The sequence below is a fragment of the Salvelinus alpinus genome, chromosome 10, assembly GCF_045679555.1.
Source record: "Salvelinus alpinus chromosome 10, SLU_Salpinus.1, whole genome shotgun sequence".
In the NCBI taxonomy this organism is placed as follows: Eukaryota; Metazoa; Chordata; class Actinopteri; order Salmoniformes; family Salmonidae; genus Salvelinus; species Salvelinus alpinus.
Window position 1 is genome coordinate 38489069 of NC_092095.1, and position 20338 is coordinate 38509406.

Genomic DNA, 20338 nt, shown 5'->3' on the forward strand with positions numbered 1-20338 from the left:
TGCTGACTTTCAAAGTGGCAATCAATCTGGAGGGTAGTGTCTGGAGCCAACGTGGAGAGAATTTCTGTTTAAGCTCAAACATTTTAATTTCTTTGCTATAGGAACGTGTGAATGAAGACCTTGCCACGTTGCTCTGTAATGTGTATTTAAATGATCAGACTTCTCTCATATCTATGTACTGGAAACATTTTGGGTTTTCAAGGTCTGTATACTGCAATTGTGAATAACAGTTATCAAATGCATGTGTCAACATTGATGGTGTACGCTGCTTATGTTTTTCACTTTGGATGTACCAGAGTTAAAAGTATTATCAATGTAATGGATATGAAATGGAAAAGCAAAAAAAGAACAACAAGCATGTTTACCAATGTCATTTGTTTGCATTGCCACTTTTTATACACATATGAATTGGCAATTATTCCATTTATAGACCTACACTATTTCACTGAAGCAAATATAGAATCCCAGGGTTATTCTTAACTGAACCAAAATGTGTTCCATATAGAACCCTGTATGGTGCCATTAATTAATTATTGCTACTAATAACACAATATAATTGTCACGGCTGTCCTCGTCCTCCTCATCTGACGAGGAGAAGCGAGAAGGATCGAACGACCAATACGCAGCGTGGTAAGTGTTCGTCCTTTTAATGGAAAAACTGAACACTACAAACAACAAAGGGACAACCGTGAAGCTAATGAACAATCGTGCTGACACAAACACTACACATAGACAATCACCCACAACGACAAAACAGGCTACCTAAATATGGTTCCCAATCAGAGACAACGAGTAACACCTGCCTCTGATTGAGAACCATATCAGGCCAAACACAGAAACAGACAAACTAGACATACAACATAGAATGCCCACTCAGATCACACCCTGACCAAACAAAACATATAAACATGCAAAGCAAACTATGGTCAGCGCGTGACAATAATAAATATTTAATAATGGACAAACAACAAATACTAGCATAGTTTAGAAAGTATTGTAATGATTAACTATTGAATCACTAAGAGTTAATATAAATAATGTGTCTGTTTGGTGTAATTTAAATAAAAACGGTGAATTGCAGTGACTGCTACAATCTTGCACCATGCGCATGTTATGTTTAACAGATGTAAGCGCATTGTGTAAGACAGACTGACAAGCGTTGGAGAAAGATACGTCTAGGCTACATTAAAAGGGACAATGAAGAAACAAAACATCAAACCTCCACTTTGAAGTGATCTGAGACCAGCACTGAAGCGTAACCGTATTGGTGGCACCCGTAGTCCACGTCACATTTTATTAGGCCTTGTCTACTTCTTAAAAGCTTAGTGTTTCGTTGAATTGTAACAGAGGAATCAGTCAAGCGTTTCATATTGTCAACTTATTTTCAAATGCCGACGTTTAGCCATAATATGCAAATCGTGCATCTTCAAAGCGGTGTTCATTGGCCGGTCTAGGTCTACCTGTCATGTCTACTCCGGTCCTGGCAACCCTTCATTATGCACACCTTTCAACACTCATTACGCACACCTGCGCCCCATCATGAGGCACATCTGGACCCCATCACCACCCTGATTACTCCACATTTATCTAGCACTCCCTAGCATCACTCTTCAGGCAGTATGGGTTATGTTTATCTTGTTTTGTATCATTCTACATTCATCATCATTATTATTAAAATCACTAACTGCACTTGCTTCCTGACTCGACGTTAAACTACCGTAATAGGATGACGGTGATGATATAAAAATCATGAAAATAAGTGTATGAACTGAATTTTCTCTGGTAGGCTTTTGTGCTTGTGTCATATTGCGATGCAGCATTTAGGCGCATGTACGGAGAACATGCGTGCCCATCTTCTTGAGCTCTACTTGTCCTTGGCAAACATCATCAAAAGATAAAACACAAATCATGGCACTGCCATCTGTGTGATAATGAATTCAGTGCATCATTGTCTATCGCTATCTGAAATAGACATATAGGACCTATGCTTTCTCAATGATTTACGGTAAGTGCACATAGGCTAATGCACTTGCATGGGTATGCTATAGGGGGTTTAACGCCCACATATATAATAAAATGCCTAAATAATGTATTTTTTTAGCATCTTGAGGCTCAAATGAAGATGTAGAGTAATATCGCTTTTATATTAACTCAGCAAAAAAAGACACCTCTCACTGTCAACTGCATTTATTTTCAGCAAACTTAACATGTAAATATTTGTATGAACATAACACGATTCAACAACTGAGACATAAACTGACCAAGTTCCACAGACATGTGACAAACAGAAATGAAATAATGCGTCCCTGAACAAAGGGGGGGAGGGTCAAAATCAAAAGTAACAGTCAGTATCTGGTGTGGCCACCAGCTGCATTAAGTACTGCAGTGCATCTCCTCCTCATGGACTGCACCAGATTTGCCAGTTCTTGCTGTGAGATGTCACCCACTCTTCCACTAAGGAACCTGCAAGTTCCCAGACATTTCTGGGTAGACTGGCCCTAGCCCTCACCCTCCGATCCAACAGGACCCAGACATGATCAATGGGATTGAGATCCGGGCTCTTCACTGGCCATGGCAGAACACTGACATTCCTGTCTTGCAGGAAATCACACACAGAACGAGCAGTATGGCTGGTGGCATTGTCATGCTGGAGGATCATGTCAGGATGAGCCTGCAGGAAGGGTACCACATGTGGGAGGAGGATGTATTCCCTGTAAAGCACAGTGTTGAGATTGCCTGCAATGACAACAAGCTCAGTCCGATGATGCTGTGACACACCAGACCATGACGGACCCTCCACCTCCAAATTGATCCCGCTCCAGAGTACAGGCCTCGGTGTAATGCTCATTCCTTTGACGATAAACGCGAATACGACCATCACCCCTGGTGAGACAAAACCGCGGCTCGTCAGTGAAGAGCACTTTTAGCCAGTCCTGTCTGGTCCAGCGACGGTGGTTTGTGCCCATAGGCGACGTTGTTGCCGATGATGTCTGGCAAGGACCTGCCTTACAAAAGGCCTACAAGCCCTCAGTCCAGCCTCTCTCAGCCTATTGTGGACAATCTGAGCACTGAAGAGGGGATTCTGTGTTCCTGGTGTAACTCAGGCAGTTGTTGCCATCCTGTACCTGTTCCGCAGTTGCGATGTTTGGATGTACCATCCTGTCTCCCTGTAGCGCTGTCTCAGGCGTCTCACAGTACGGACATTGCAATTTATTGCCCTGGTCACATCTGCAGTCCTCATGCCTCCTTGCAGCATGCCTAAGGCACGTTCACGCATGTGGGCGGAGACACTGGGCATTTTTCTTTTGGTGATTTTCAGAGTCCGTAGAAAGGCCTCTTTAGTGTCCTAAGTTTTCATAACTAACATTAATTCTCTACCGTCTGTAAGCTGTTAGTGTCTTAACGACCGTTCCACAGGTGCATGTTCATTAATTCTTTATGGTTCATTGAACAAGCCTGGGAAACTGTGTTTAAACCCTTTACAATGATCTGTGAAGTTATTAGGATTAAGTTAATTATCTTTGAAAGACAGGTTGCTGAAAAAGGGACATTTCTTTTTTAGCTGAGTTTACATTAACATACACATATTTGTTTGACCTATCATTCAGCTTTGGATGCCCTAAAACCCTAGTGTTTTTTCAAGCCAGATCTGGTCATGTATCCAAAAAAATGCTTTTTCATTTTTTGTAGTGTTTGGAACAATACATCTTTGGGATGAATCTGACACAATTGTCCTACACCATAACCATAGTGTGCATGGCAGGCTCAGTGGCACCCCCCAAATGTACATTTGAGGCACAACTATCATTGAGGGGAACTCCTCGGAGCAGGGTCCAGGATGAAGCTACTCCTCTAGTAGAATGTGCCACTACAGCAGATGGCAGAGGCCGGCTTGCCAGCTGATATGCTGTAGTAATAGTGTCCACAATCCAATGTGACAGTCTTTGACAGTCACGGGAGGGGCATATGCAGACAAATGTAAGGGTCGGTTCACATGTCTGTCAGACAGGACCTTCGACAAGAATGATGGGTTAAGACGGAGGGTGACTCTCCTTCTGTATGGACCCATTCGGAAAAACATTCAGTTCTGACTGAAAAACCATGAAGTTCACTCACCTTCTTAGTGGAGTTAATAGCCAACAGGAATGCTAACTTCATGGGTAGGTGCTTCAAAATCATCAACTCTAGGGGCTCGAGGGTGGCTTAGCATGCGCTGACAGCACCACGTCAAGGATCCAGCTTGGCACCGAGCGAGCCATTGCTGGACACAGACGTCAAAGTCCCTTACTAAATTTGGAGAACAATTGGTAGCCACACATGGGTCCCTCTTGGCATTCGTCATGGCTTTCCGAGATAGCTGCTAAATACACTCTCAATGTGGATGCCATTCGGCCAGCATTGAGCAGTGACTGTGAAAACCGTAAAACCATTTACACATATGACTACCACATCAGGTACAAAATATGCCCCACAACATTTGGTAGCTGCCATAGGGTCCACGAGAGGAGGGACAACAGAAGGCTCAATGATTGATCTCCTGAGATGCAATCAGGTCCACCTGTGCTCTCCCGAACTTCTCCCAAAGCTGTAGCACCACTTGAGGGTTTAGACTCTAGGAAAGTTATTGTCTTAACTGTAAGTACAACAGAAAACTAGTAACCCCAGCTAAACACTATGCAAGATCACTGTGTAATAGCTGAAAAATGAGTTTCCAAGGGAAAACTAGGATAGTCACTGGAAACTTGCATAGTTACTGTATGTAGCCTAATGTAAGTAGTGTAGCAGAAAAACTATAGTAAACCCAGTATAAGCCCTTGTCTCATACACTATCTGAATGAAGGAGAGGAGACATGAATGGCTGTAGCTTTTCCTTGTTGAAAAAAAATAAGCCAACAGTGTAAACTGCCTGACTATGACGGGGCAGGGCATTCTACCTCACACACGTTTTTAGCTTACTTCTTGCCTTAAACGTGGGGTTTCAGGTCGGCAAGACTTAATAAGGGAAAGTGTGTTTATCGTCCTCCAATGGTCACCTCTCTTTAAGCAAGCTACTTGCATAGCTCGTTCACAGTGGAACACAGAAGAGTCTAGGCAAGATGGCTGCGCCCTGTGAGAAATGAAAACGTGGTGCGCCTCGTGACACCTAGCTCACTCTAACGGCTCGTGTTCACTAGCAAACGTTAAATTGCCGCGTGCCACTTAGGCTACCAAGAGTGGCTCGCTTGTGGGGAGTGCTGTCAGCATATGGAAGCATATAACAACACGTTCGATTGAGCGTCAAGAATTCAGCATAGCACATTTGTATGAAGGTCTGGTTATTAAATGGGTAAATAGTTTAAAACATTTCATGAATATATTCACGGGTAAATAGTCATTGAAGCTGGTTAATAAAAACAGTGTTTAAAATCAGAATGTTTTTCATTGTTCATTTGCTTATAATAGGCACATTGACACCGAATGAAATGTCTTCCTGCTAATATTTAGATTTTTGGAGTATTTGCCTATAAATAGTGATTTCATCCTCATATCTGTATTTCCAACATGAATTGCAAACTGAGGAAACTCTTGGCTATTGCGGCGATCTATCGACGTTGGAACCTGCGGCGATGGCGCTCCAACTGGGTTCACCCCATCCTGATATGTGGATTCACCCCACTCCATTATTATGTATGCTATATTGTTTGTGTTCATATATACGTGTGTGTGTGTGTGTGTGTGTGTGTGCGTGCGTGCGTGCGTGCGTACATGTTCTACAATATAAAGTACTTTGCAGCCACTCAGTGTGGACACCAGGTGAAGACACAAACACCTATATTCCTGTTGAACACTTAGTCGCTTTAAATACATTATTTTCTCAGTCTACCTGCCTCACTTCATGCCTCTTAACCCTTCTCCCTAAACCCTCTAGGTTATGTCAGCTGTGTCAGTGAACCTCTCCCCTTCTGGCCTCACAGAGGTGAGAGGTCACTTGGCTGAGTAAAGAGATGCTTTACATTGAAATACAGATAAAGATGCAGTAGTCCTAGAGTTAATGATCCAAGGTCAGTTTTGTATTTCATCTCCTGATGATTATGATGACTGATAGTGTTAGAATAAAAAACACAAGGCTTAATCATTCTCTCTCTCTCTCTCTCTCTCTCTCTCCCTCTCTCCCTCCACATCTTTCAATCTGTCTCTTGTCTGCAGGTATGTTTTGATGTGAGAGAGGATGCCAATCCCCAGTCCCGTCATTGCCATCTCACCCGCTCTTAAGATAACCTTCGGGTGAACTGGGGGCCCAGGGCTGGTTAGGAGACACAGTTATACTATTATGTAATTGTGATGAACTGATAGAATATTAAGTTTACTAGCACTGTAATTCATTACTCATATGCTGTTTTCCCTGCTCCACTGTTCTCTTTTCCCTTTCTGTCTTTGATACTCTCACACCTCTCTCCCCATCTTCTCTTTCCCCATCTCTATTTTTATAATGCACACCAGAAGTGCATTGAAGCACAGATTGAACTTGAATTCATAATATATTAAATAGTACAATTATAATATGAATAATACATGTATTATGCATGTATAACACTTGGATAATGAACTTCTTCCAATAAACCTTTTCACATTCTCTTCTGGTTGAAATTAAGTCTCATTTCATGAAATACTACACCTATCCTGTACAGTATTTACATGATGCATAGGAAGTTCAATAAACCATAAAAACAATTCTGGACCGATATATTTTAATTACCAATCAGCATTTTACTAGTTAAATCATGCGATTTAGTCTGCTACCGAGTTACATTGTGGAAACATTGATGTCCCATGTCCAGGATTGGTAAACACTGTTGATGTGTATAATTGTAATATGTAAGTACATGCGGACACAGCATCATTCAAAGGCTGGAGTTTGATACTCCTGGTATTGGATATAACCTGTTATGGCTGCAGCCCGTTGCCGGTACACCTATGACAACATCCAGCTCAAGTGCAGGGCGCGAAATTCAAAATCTATTTTTTAAAAATATTTAACTTTCACACATGAACAAGTCCAATACAGCATTTGAAAGATAAACATCTTGTCAATCCAGCCAACATGTCCGATTTTTTAAATGTTTTACAGAGAAAACACCACATATATTTATGTTAGCTCACCACCAAATAAAACAGGAGGACAGACATTTTTCACAGCACAAGTAGGATGCAAGTAGCATGCACAAGCCAACCTAACTAACCTAGAACCAACCTAAATAACCTAGAAAAAACTACCTCAGATGACAGTCCTATAACATGTTACACAATAAATCTATGTTTTGTTCAAAAAATGTGCATATTTTAGCTATAAATCAGTTTTACATTACTGCTACCATCATAGCTACAGTCAGAAATCGCACGGGAGTAGCCAGAGAAAATACAGACACCAACGTCAACTACTAATTACACATCATAAAACATTTCAGAACAATATATGGTGGATAGCTAAAGAAAGACAAAGATCTTGTGAATAGAGCCAATATTTCCGATTTTTGAAGTGTTTTACAGCGAAAACACAATATATCGTTATATTAGCTTACTACAATAGCTAGCACACAGCAGCATTGATTCTAGTCAAACGGTAGCATAGCACAGTTCGACAGATATATGAAAAAGCATCCCAAATTGGGTCCTTATCTTTGTTGATCTTCCATCAGAATGTTCTCCAAGGGGTCCTTTGTTCAGAAACGTCTTTATTTCGATCCAGAACGAACTATTTCCCTCTTGAATTAGCAAGCACACTGGCCGTGCGTTGCTAACCTCTCGTTCTTGAACCAATTCTTCCGTCGCATCACGTCTAAAGTCCAGAATAAATTTCAATAATATAATGAAACTATATTGAAAAAACATACTTTAGGATGATATTGTGACATGTATCAAATAAAATCGAAGCCAGAGATCATATTCACCTTTAACGAGTGTTTTCCAGGAGCCGAGTCCAGGTCCTACTTCGCGCCCAGAAAAAAGAATTAAGTGCGCAAGCCTCACTCCAAGAGGTTGTGTTCAATCCCAGGACGAGATAATCAAGTCATTTCTGCTCTCACTTCCGCATGACACCCAGAGGAAGGCGTATGACGTGTTTCTACAGTCCTAAGTGACATGCCCTTTTATAGACAAGGTCTTGAAGAGAGACATCGATTTTGGAAATCTCACTTCCGGATAGGAAATTGGCTGTAAAAAGAGTTCTGTTCCACTTAGAGAAATAATTAAAACGGTTTTAGAAACTAAAGACTGTTTTCTATCCAATAGTAATAATAATATGCATATTGTAAGAGCAAAAATTGATTAAGAGGCCGTTTGAAAATTGGCACATATTTTCCAGTTTTTCAATACGGGGCTGCAGCCATAACAAGATAACTGCAAAATTATGTTTTATAGACATTCATACTTGAACAACACCTTTATTTTCCAAGACACAATAACTTAACGGCAAACAACAATAACGACAAACACACACAGTAGTGATGTGCAGTTGGCAAAAGACTCTTGACTGACTCGATAGCCATGATTTATTTTTCTGAGTGACTTGTTCATTTAGTCATTTGTTTGACCTGGGACTAGTGACAACGTCCAGCAACAGCTTGCAGAAACGATTGGTATTAAAACTTTGTGGATATTCAACTTTTAGGAAGGTTTGGTGTAAATTGAACTTGACATCAATACCATGAACACTTATAGTGAGCTCTTTGCAAAAATGACAATTTCCAAGATAGATTATAAGTGTTAAAGATTATAGTGCAATAATTGTATCCTTTTCACCTTAATTAACATTTCAGACACTGAGTGAACCATTGAGTCTTAGTTTCAGTTTCGGAAGTATATATAGTCGTGGGCCACACACACAAGCACGCACGCACAGAGCTAGTCCTCCTTGGCCTCTGCTTCATAAATTATCCTATGGATGTGGAACCTGACGGCTACTTTTTTGGCAATGGTCAGCCTTTTCATGGATAGGAGTAAGCTTTTTTAAATATATAAAAAAATAGCTTGTCCTCATCCAGAGGAGCCTGGATAGGGCCCTGGGTGGTGTTGATGGTGGACCCTCCGATGCCTTCCTTGCTACTACAACGAGCTCTTTCTCGAAAAGATTAATTGGTTTCTGTGGAAGACTTGTCTCTTGACAGAGGAGGCTTGTGGCTCAACACCGGGAGGGAGCACTGAGTTGCTTGTGGTTGACCACTTCTCTCACCATCACTATCCTCACTCCTATGCTGCGGCTTCTCCTTCTCTCCCTCTTTTTCTCTTTTCCCCTGCCGCTCCTCCTCGATCTCCTCCTGCCGCAGCTACTGCAGCTCCTACTTCTCCTCCTCCTGCCGCTGCTACTGCTGCTCCTACTTGTCCTCCTCCTGACGCTCCATGGCTGTCCGTTGCTCCCCTAACCCCTCCAGCCATGTTGGAAGTGGTCTGGCGAGACAAAGAAGGGGTTGAGGAAACTCATGACGGCCATGAGTCGCCATGACCTGTATTGCTCAACTACTTCTTCTTGTTTCTTTCCTTGACAAAAGTGTCCCAAAGGTTCTTCCACTTTCTCCTGAAAGGTTCCTCTAATGAAAACAGGTGAAAAATGAAATTAATTACATGAAAATATAACAAAATCAAATTTAATGTACTGTATATTTTACCAGATGTATTATATGATCTAACTTATTCTTATTATGGTAATATATTGAGCATATGTTCTCATAGAGGAACGAAATGTAAATGCAAGGTCATATCTGAAAGTAATTCAATGGCATGTAACACAGAGAATTGACTACAGTGAAAATATTCCATGTATAGGCTACAATGTGGGGTAACAACTACATGTAGCAATATATGACTTGCATTCTTGGCACCATAAAGTTAGAATATATTCTACTCAATCAATAGGCTTCATTGATGCCATTCAGAGTGTCTTGAAGTCAATAAAACTGAGATTTATAGCTAGCCAGCGAGCAATCTAGCTAGCCATGCTAGCTAATATTGACATATTTAATATTGACATAAATGTTATTTTATGAAACTCACCAGGGACACCAATGACTTCTGCCACATTCCTCCATGCTGCATTTGTTTTGTGTATGTCTCTATCCACAATTTTACCTGGGAGATTAATAGGGAAACGATTATGGGTGGCACTTCCGGCAGAAGAAGCGAAGTACTGAGTTGACCAGTGAAATATTTGGTTTTAGAAGCTAGCCAACTGGGATATGCAATAATAAGATATGCACTCGTAGATGTTGAAATGTTACGGAGCTCGGGGACAACATCTGCTGTTCGTGGTTATACATACAACCAGACAAAACGTAATGATAACCTTTAAATTGGAGTGCTTCGACCATAAACCTAAAACTAACTCTGTATGTTCCTGTCAGAGATGGTACAGGTTCCATCGCACCCCAAATGACGATGAAGTGAAAAGAAATTGAATCAAAATGTAAACTTCAAAAGCCCCCCAAAAAGTTATGTTTACTCGTTTCACTTTGTTGATAAGACGCCAACGCAGGATAACCCATACCCAACGCTCTTTCTGGGCTATGAGAGGCCAACAGAGAAGAGACGCTGCCTCAGCAGGAGGGTTGACAGACATGTCACAAGGACAGGTATGTTAACTTTGATATCGCGTATTTGTCTTCAGTTTTTGTTACTAAACTCAGCAAAAAAAGACTGTCTCTTTTTCAGGACCTTGTCTTTCAAAGATAATTCGTAAAAATCAAAAAAACTTCACAGATCTTCATTGTAAAGGGTTTAAACACTGTTTCCCATGCTTGTTCAATGAACCATAAATAATTAAAGAACATGCACCTGTGGAACGGTCGTAAGACACTAACAGCTTACAGACAGTAGGCAATTAAGGTTACAGTTATGAAAACTTTGGACACTAAAGAGGCCTTTCTACTGACTCTGAAAAACACCAAACACCAGGGTCCCTGCTCATCTGCGTGAACGTGCCTTAGGCATGCAGATGTGACCAGGGCAATAAATTGCAATGTCCGTACTGTGAGATGCCTAAGACAGTGCTACAGGGAGACAGGATGGACGGCTGATCGTCCTCGCAGTGGCAGACCACGTGTAACATAACCTGCACAGGATCGGTACATCCGAACATCACACCTGCGGGACAGGTACAGGATGGCAACAACAACTGCCCGAGTTACACACAATCCCACAATCCCTCCATCAGTGCTCAGACTGTCCGCAATAGGCTGAGTGAGGCTGGACTGAGGGCTTGTAGGCCTGTTGTAAGGCAGGTCCTCATCAGACATCCCCGGAAACAACGTTGCCTATGGTCACAAACCACCGTCGCTGGACCAGACAGGACTGGCAAAAAGTGCTCTTCACTGACAAGTCGTGATTTTGTCTCACCAAAGGTGATAGTCGGATTCGCGTTTATCGTCGAAGCAATGAGCATTACACCGAGGCCTGTACTCTGGAGTGGTATCGATTTGGAGGTGGAGGGTCCGTCATGGTCTGTGGCGGTGTGTCACAGCATCATCGGACTGAGCTTGTTGTCATTGCAGGTGCACCTGTTGATACCGTGTAGCCTCCTATTGCAGGGTATGTAGCTCAGCTAAAACTCCTGTTTTTTGCTGATTGCCTGAACTGAGCTAATGGTATAATGGGGTTGGGGGTTACCTTTACTTAAAGGCAGTAGGCACATTGATGAAAAAAACTCTCCAGTTTTGCCATTTAGCCATTTTACCAGGCTCAGCCTGCTGGTGGAAGATATTATGGTTGATCTAATGTAAAATCAGTCAGATGATGATCAGTAAATTTTTTGAGAGAGAATAAGTGGTTGAACATCTCTCCAAACTTTCACCTAATAGAAAAGTATCAGGCATAAGCAGTTGCATTAGCAGATAAACTGCCAGGTGAAAGGGTTGTAGAGTTTTTAACATTAGGAAATATTTGCGAGTCCCAAATGGCACTCATTATTTCCCTACACAGTGTACTACTTTAGAGCAGAGACCTATGAACCCTGGTCCAAATTAGTGCACTATATAGGGAATAGGGTACCATTTGGGAGACCGACTTTAAAAGTACGGGACAATTAGGTGATCATGAATCATGATGGGCTGCAAAGCGATTTGTAGATGGATCACTGTCATTAAGTTTCCTCTTTTATGCAAGATAGGTAATTCAATGTCAAACTTAAGGAATGATACCACGGTGATATACTGTACATGTTTGCTTATTCGTTAGCGTAATACTGACACCACAATGTTTGTTAAACTTTGATGCGTCCTGCAAGTTGGAACCCAAAAAGGCGATGCCATAGGGGAACCATTTTAGGGTCTCTGAAGAACCATAAATGGGATGGTTCTTTGAAGACCCATAAAAAAAAAATCTAATCCCAGATTTTTTGGGCCCTCGTTGACCGGAAATGAATAGCCCTGCTGTAGGGCCTTCTTTGTATTATTCCCAGGGTGCCTTTTGAGGGAATTTTTGAGTTACCAGTACCACACATGACTGTGTTTGCTAGTGACAGAGACAAGGTTGTTGCATTCATTCATTGTCAGTCCTGTGGCCTTCAGCAAGTGAGACCCTTAGTGAATGTTGACGTTAAAATCAGATTCTGTAAGACACGTGTCAAACTAATTCCATGGAGGGCTGAGGGTGTGCAGGTTTTCACTCTTCCCTTGTACTTGATTGATGAATTAAGGTCAGTAATTGGTATGGAACATCAGACTGTTAAATAGCCATCACTAGCCAGCCACCTCCGAGTACCCTGCCCTGAACTTATTCACTGTCGCTAGCTGGCTACAACTCGGTTACTCAACCCTGCACCTTAAAGGCTAAGTCGGAAGTTCACATAAACCTTAGCCAAATACATTTAAACTTTGTTTTTCACAATTCCTGACATTTCATCCTGGTAAAAATTCCCTGTTTTAGGTCAGTTAGGATCACCACTTTATTTTAAGAATGTGAAATGTCAGAATAAGTTTACATACACTCAATTAGTATTTGTTAACATTGCCTTAAAATTGTTTAACTTGGGTCAAACGTTTCGGGTAGCCTTCCACAAGTTTCCTACAATAAGTTGAATGAACTTTGGACCATTCCTCCTGACAGATCTGGTGTAACTGAGTCAGGTTTGTAGGCCTCCTTGCTCGCACTCGCTTTTTCAGTTCTGCTCACAAATGTTTTATGGGATTGAGGTCAGGGCTTTGTGATGGCCACTCCAATACCTTGACTTTGTTGTCCTTAAGCCATTTTGCCACAACTTTGGAAGTATGCTTGGTGTCATTGTCCATTTGAAAGACCCATTTGCACCCAAACTTTAACTTCCTGACTGATGTCTTGAGATGTTGCTTCAATATACTGTACCACATAATTTTCCTGCTCATGATGCCATCTATTTTGTGAAGTGCACCAGTCCCTCCTGCAGCAAAGCACCCCCACAACATGATGCAGCCACCCCCGTGCTTCATGGTTGGGAAGGTGTTCTTCGGCTTGCAAGCATCCCCCTTTTTCCTCCAAACATAACGATGGTCATTATGACCAAACAGTTCTATTTTTGTTTCATGAGACCAGAGGACATTTCTCCAGAAAGTACGATCTTTGTCCCCATGTGCAGTTGCAAACCGTAGTCTGTTTTTTTTATGCTGGTTTTGGAGCAGTTGCTTCTTCCTTGCTGAGAGGCCTTTCAGGTTAAGTTGATATAGGACTCGTTTTACTGTGGATATAGATACTTTTGTACCCGTTTCCTCCAGCATCTTCACAAGGTCCTTTGCTGTTGTTCTGGGATTGATTTGCACTTTTCACACAAGTCTGTGCATCTCTAGGAGACAGAACGCGTCTCCTTCCTCAGCAGTATGACAGCTGCGTGGTCCCATGCTGTTTATACTTGCGTACTATTGTTTGTACAGATGAACGTGGTACCTTCAGGCATTTGGAAAATGCTCCCAAGGATGAACCAGACTTCTGGAGGTCTACAATTTTTTTTCTGAGGTCTTGGCTGATTTCTTTTGATTTTCCCATGATGTCAAGCGAAGAGGCACTGAGTTTGAAGGTAGGCCAACACAGGTATACCTCCAATTGACTCAAATTATGTCAATTAGCCTATCCAATCTCTTAAGGATCGGCCCCTTTTTATAAATTTTCGCCTAAAATGACATACCCAAATTGATCTGCCTGTAGCTCAGTCCCTGAAGCATGGATATGCATATTCTTGGTACCATTTGAAAGAAACACTTTGAAGTTTGTGGAAATGTGAAAGGAATGTAGGAGAATATAACACATTAGATCTGGTAAAAGAAAAATAAAAAACATCAGTTTTTTTTAAATGTGTTTTGTATCATCATCTTTGAAATGCAAGAGAAATGCCATAATGTATTTTTCCAGCCCAGTTGCAATTTAGATTTTGGCCACTATATGGCAGCAGTGTATGAGCAAAGTTTTAGACTGATCCAATGAACCATTGCATTTCTGTTCAAAATGTTGTTTCAAGTTTGCCCAAATGTGCCTAATTTGTTTCTTAATAACTGTTCATGTTCAAAACTGTGCACTCTCCTCAAACAATATCATGGTATTCTTTCACTGTAATAGATACTGTAAACTGGATAGTGCAGTTAGATTAACAATAATTTAAGCTTTCGGCCAATATCAGATATGTTTATGTCCTGGGAAATGTTCTTGTTACTTCCAACCTCACGCTAATCGCATTAACCTACGTTAGCGCAATCGTCCCGTAGGGGACCCACCAATCCTGAAGAAGTTTTAATGAATCCATCCTAAGTGTATGTAAACTTCCGACTTCAACTGTGTGTGTGTGTGTGTGTGTGTGTGTGTGTATATATATATACAGTACCATTGAAAAGTTTGGACATACCTCATTCAAGGGTTTTTCTTTATTTTGACTATTTTCTACATTGTAGAATAATAATGAAGACAGCAAAACTGTGAAATAATATATATGAAATGGTGTAGTAACCAAAAAAGTATTAAACTTCAAAGTAGCCAACCTTTGCCTTGGTGCCAGCTTTGCTCACTATTAGCATTCTCTCATCCATTTTCTTTCATCGCTTCAAGTGAATAAGAGGGGGAGGGATGTCTTAGGCCATAGGAAAGGAAAATAAACTTGTGATGAATGTCCTTTTCTGCCTCTGCCTCAGAAGGATAGCTCCAATTCTCTTCAGAGAACATCTCTTTCATTAGATAAAAGTGCACTCCAACAATGGTTGCTATTCAACTCTCAAACACTTCAACCAGTCAAATGTAAGTACTGTACACTACCTGGGGCATTATTGCTTGATCTCACACAGCACGCATTTTCCATGGCATAATACACTTTCTAGAGCCATGCCATTTTCACAAAAACACTCTGTCCTCTAATGAATAAATCATAAAAGTCTAATAAAAGTCCCACCACCCCCCACCTTAGGTCAGTCATGTTTTCACTGTATAGCATCTTAATCAGTCAGAAAAGTTACATATTTTAAAGCATGGACACGTGGTTACTCTGGTCAGGCACTTGAATGGGCACTGTTCTCTTGTTCTAAACTATAAAACTGCTCCAAATACCCTGGTTTTGTTCTCCTAATTATCCTTACACCTCTGAAGAGTCATTTCCACTCTAGTCACTTACATGCCAGTCAGAAGAGCTACAGACTTAACTCTGAACACTCAAAAGTAGTTTTATCTCCCGGCTGTTTGATAATGGGAACAAGTAAACTAACAATCCTGACTGCCAATTTTTCCAGCCTGAGACATGCTCCTGTCACGGAATTCTAGGAGTGGTGGGTGTAAGGTCAGGCGCAGAGAGCAATACTTCCAATGGATGCGTTTTTTTCGCTTGGTCTAGCCAACAATCAGGCAATGACCACAAATCAGGTATGTCTCCAAAAACCAGGAAATAACATACAATAAATTCCGCAGGAGAAACACAACTTCACCACTAACAGTAGGAATAAGCCCGCACAAAAGCAGGTGGGCACTGGAAGTTTAAATAGACCATTGATGAACCAAAATAAGCAACAGGTGAAAACAATCAAGACAAAACCAACAGAAAAGAAAAAAGGATCGGTGGCAGATAGTAGACCGGTGACGACGACCGCCGAGCGCCGCTCGAACAGGGAGAGGAGCCACCTTCGGTGGAAGTCGTGACAGCCCCCTACTTTCAAGGAAGTTTTACCAAAGTTTCACTAAAGACATTGATAGAAGTTGCAAGTTACCCATCATTATAATATTTCCCTTCATGCTCTATTTGTTTTTGAATTGTTGGTTTCAATATCTGTTGTTTTGCATGTACATTGATAGATTAATTAACTCAATTAATGTATCTTATGCTATTTCTAAACTAATCCAAGCTGTTAGTTAAACTTATTGCACCTGATACTGAAATGGTTGTTCCAGTTTAAATTGTTTAGGTAGTGTCATCTTCATCTTGATTCATCTTCATAACCATGGCAGTCTTTCTAAATACAGATTGTGGGATTCCACAATAGGAATTAAACATCACTTTGCAAACCAGCATAATGTGACTTGATTGTGGTTTTGCTTTAGCTTATGCTGTTCAGCAGTGTCCAAAACACAGTTAAGGCTGGTCACCAGCAAAAAAATACCATGAATGCTGGTCTGGCAGCATAACTGGCTAGACCATGCTGGTCAGACCAGCTTGAACAGCTAGACCATGCTGGTCTGCCAACACAACCAGCTTCCTATTAGCTTAGGCTAGCATTGACCAGCTTGAAATGTATGCTGGGGTATACTGTTTTTTTTTTCTTCAGCAGGGTATCTTGACAATCAAACCTCACCATTGGTACCATTGTTCATTCATGATTAACCATATTTTCTCCTCCCACTGTCAGACGCACTTCTGGGTCATCCATGATTGAAGGATTCTTCCAAATTGCTCCTAAGGAAATACCATTTAGATGCACATTTTATTTGTATGTCTTACATTGATTTACAAATAACTAGGCATATTTATTGCCTTCTTTAAATGGGGCAATCTGCAGATGCTACACCCATTTTTGGACTTGCAAATTGATGATATGTATTCTTGAAGAATATAACTTTTAAATGTCTCATGAGCTTAGCTCAACTGTCATACCTTATCAGGGTTCAACTGTCGCACCCCATCAGCTGCAAGCTGTCTCTGATAGAGACGCTGGTGGGAGACATGGTGGAGGAGACCAATCTCTATGCCTTGGAGCAACAGGAGAGGAGAGAGCCAGGAGGATGCGTTCCCGCTAAATGGGCGACAACACATCCACCACGCGGACCATCAATACGGGGTCCCCTCAAAGGTGTGTGCTTAGTCCCCTTCTGCACTTCCTGTTCACCCACGACTACATGGCTGCGCACGATTCCAACACCATCATCAAGTTTGCTGACAACACAACGGTGGTAGGACTGATCATAGACAACGATGAGGCAGCCTATAGGGAGGAGATCAGATACCTGGCAGTGTGATGACAGGACAACAACCTCTCCCTCAATGTCAGCAATGGGGCTGCAATGGGGCTACAGCATCGATGGGGCTGTGGTGGAGAGGGTGTCCACATTACTAAAGAATTAATATGGTCCACACCAACCCACAGGGTTTTGAAGAGGCAACGACAGTGCCTATTCCCCCTCTGGAAGCTGAAAAGATCTGGCATGGGCCCGCAGATCCTCAAAATGTTCTACAGCTGCACTATTGAGAGCATCTTGACCGGCTGCATCCCCGCTTGGTACAGCAACTGCAAGACCCCCGACTGCAAGGCGCTACAGAGGGTGGTGAGTCTGGCTCAGTACATCACTGGGGCCAAGCTGGCTGCATTCCAAAATCACTATACCAGGCGGAGTCAGAGGAAGGCCAAACATTTTGTTCAAAGACTCCAGCCACCGAAGCCATAGACTGTTCTCTCTGCTACTGCACAGCAAGCGGTACCAGTGCACCAAGTCTGGAACCAACGGGACCCTGAAAAGCTTCTACCCCGAAGCCATAATTTTTTTGCACTCACTCTATGCATACACAGTGGACTCTATCCACACACTCACAATGACTACAGCAACACTCAGACACACTTTCTCACTCACCACATACGCTGCTGCTACTGTCTATTATCTATCCTGTTGCCTAGTCACTTTAACCCTACTTTTATGTAAAGTGCATTCAGAAAGTATATAGACCCCTTGACTTTTTCCACATTTTGCTACGTTACAGCCTTATTTTAAGGTGCATCCTGTTTCCATTGAGCATCCTAGAGATGTTTTGACAACTTGATTGGAGTCCACCTGTGGTAAATTCAATTGATTGGACATGATTTGTAAAGGCAGACACCTCTCTATATAAGGTCTCACAGTTGACAGTGAATGTCAGAGCAAAAACCAAGCCATGAGGTCGAAGGAATTGTTCGTAGAGCTCCAAGACAGCATTGTGTTGAGGCACAGATTTGGGGAATGGCACCAAAAAATGTCTGCGGCTTTGAAGGTCCCCAAGACAGTGGCCTCCATCATTCTTAAATGAAAGAAGTTTGGAACCACCAAGACTCTTCCTAGAGCTGGCCAATCAGGGAGGTGACCAAGAACCCGATGGTCACTCTGACAGAGCTCTAGAGTTTTGGAGATGGGAGAACTTTCCAGAAAGACTACCATCTCTGCAGCACTCCACCAATCAGGCCTTTATGGTAGTGGCCAGATAGAAGCCACTCCTCAGTAAAAGGCACATGACAGCCCGCTTGGAGTTTGCCAAAATGAACCTAAATACTCTCAGACCATGGGAAATAAGATTCTCTGGTCTGATGAAACCAATATTGAACTCCTTGGCCTGAATGCCAAGCGTCACATCTGGAAGAAACCTGGCACCATCCCTACGGTGAAGCATGGTGATGGCAGCATCATGCTGTGGGGATGTTTTTCAGCGGTAGGGACTGGGAGACTAGTCTGGATCGAGGCAAAGATGAACAGAGCAAAGCACAGAGAGATCCTTGATGAAACCTGCTCCAGAGCGCTCAGGTCCTCAGACAGATGGTTCACCTTCCAACAGGACAACGATCCAAAGCACACAGCTAAGACAATGCAGAAGTGACTCTGAAAAAGTCTCTGAATATCCTTGAGTGGCCCATCCAGAGCCCGGACTTGAACCCGATCTAACATCTCTGGAGAGACCTGAAAATAGCTGTGCAGCAACACTCCCCATCCAACCTGACATTGCTTGAGTGGATCTGCAGAGAAGAATTGTAGAAACTCTCCAAATACAGCTGTGCCAAGCTTGTAGTGTCATACCAAAGAAGAATCGATGCTGTAATTGCTGCCTAAAGTGTTTTAACAAAGTACTGAGTAAAGGGTCTGAATACTTATGTAAATGTAATATTTAATTTTTTTCATTTTTTATAAATTAGCAAACATTTCTAAAGACCTCATTTGTCATTATGGGGTGTTTACATTGATGAGGGAAAAAAATATTTATCAATTTTAGAATAAGGCTGTAACTGAAAGAGTTACCTCGGAATACTTTCCGAAGGTACTGTACATAGCCACCTCAATTACCTCGTATCCCTGCATATTGACTGGGTACTGATACTCCTGTATATAGCAATGTTATTTGTTAATTGTTATTTCATTGTGTATTTATTCCTTGTGTCACTTTCTATTTAATGAAGTAAGCGTTTCATTGGTAGTGTGACAATGCAATTGGATTTGATCCACAATTAGTGAAATGTATACCTTCCTGGTGACAGTCCTTCTCATGGGAATAGTGAATTAGAACTCCCTAGGGGAATAATAGAGCATGGATCCTGTTTGCAACTTCTTTGGCAGCTATCTTTTCCCAAGACTGCTTCCTAGTCCTGCTGTGATGCCTGCATTTCATCGACAATATTACTGCCAACCTAAAGGACGCGATACACAAAATAAAACATATTCTTAGCAATCAGCAATCGGTCGGGTCTGATATCACTGATATTATGTAAGGGTAGGCCGGTGAAAAGGCATAGCTTTGGGGTCAAGTTCTTTGTTTTATAGTTTCAAGATTCAATGTCACATGCACATGTACAGTGAAATGTGGTTTCTTGTATAGTGGTAAGCGAACTAGGCAACAAGATATAAGATAAACAGAGTAGCAGCAGCTTGCAAGTGAGAGGGTGTGCGAGTGTGTAGAATCAGTACAAAGGTTTGTGCATATGTGTGAGTGAGCAAATGATGGAGTGAGTGTTCGTGTGTGTATGTGTTGGAGTGTAAGTGTGTAGGGAGGGCCCTGTGAGTGTGCATAGAGACAGTACAAAGATTGAAATAAAAGGTCAATACTATACAAGGATAACTCAGATAGTCCATGTATCTGTTTTGTTAGCTCTTTATCAGTCACATTGCTTGGGGATAGAAGTTGTTCAAGAGCCTGTTGGTGTCAGACTTG

The 20338-nt window shown here is 41.8% G+C and overlaps 1 pseudogene; it reads left to right on the forward strand.

Moving 5' to 3' along the window:
* The window catches only part of LOC139532924 (ribonuclease 3-like), a 57314-nt pseudogene that overhangs the window by 10412 nt on the left and 26564 nt on the right, over positions 1-20338 (forward strand).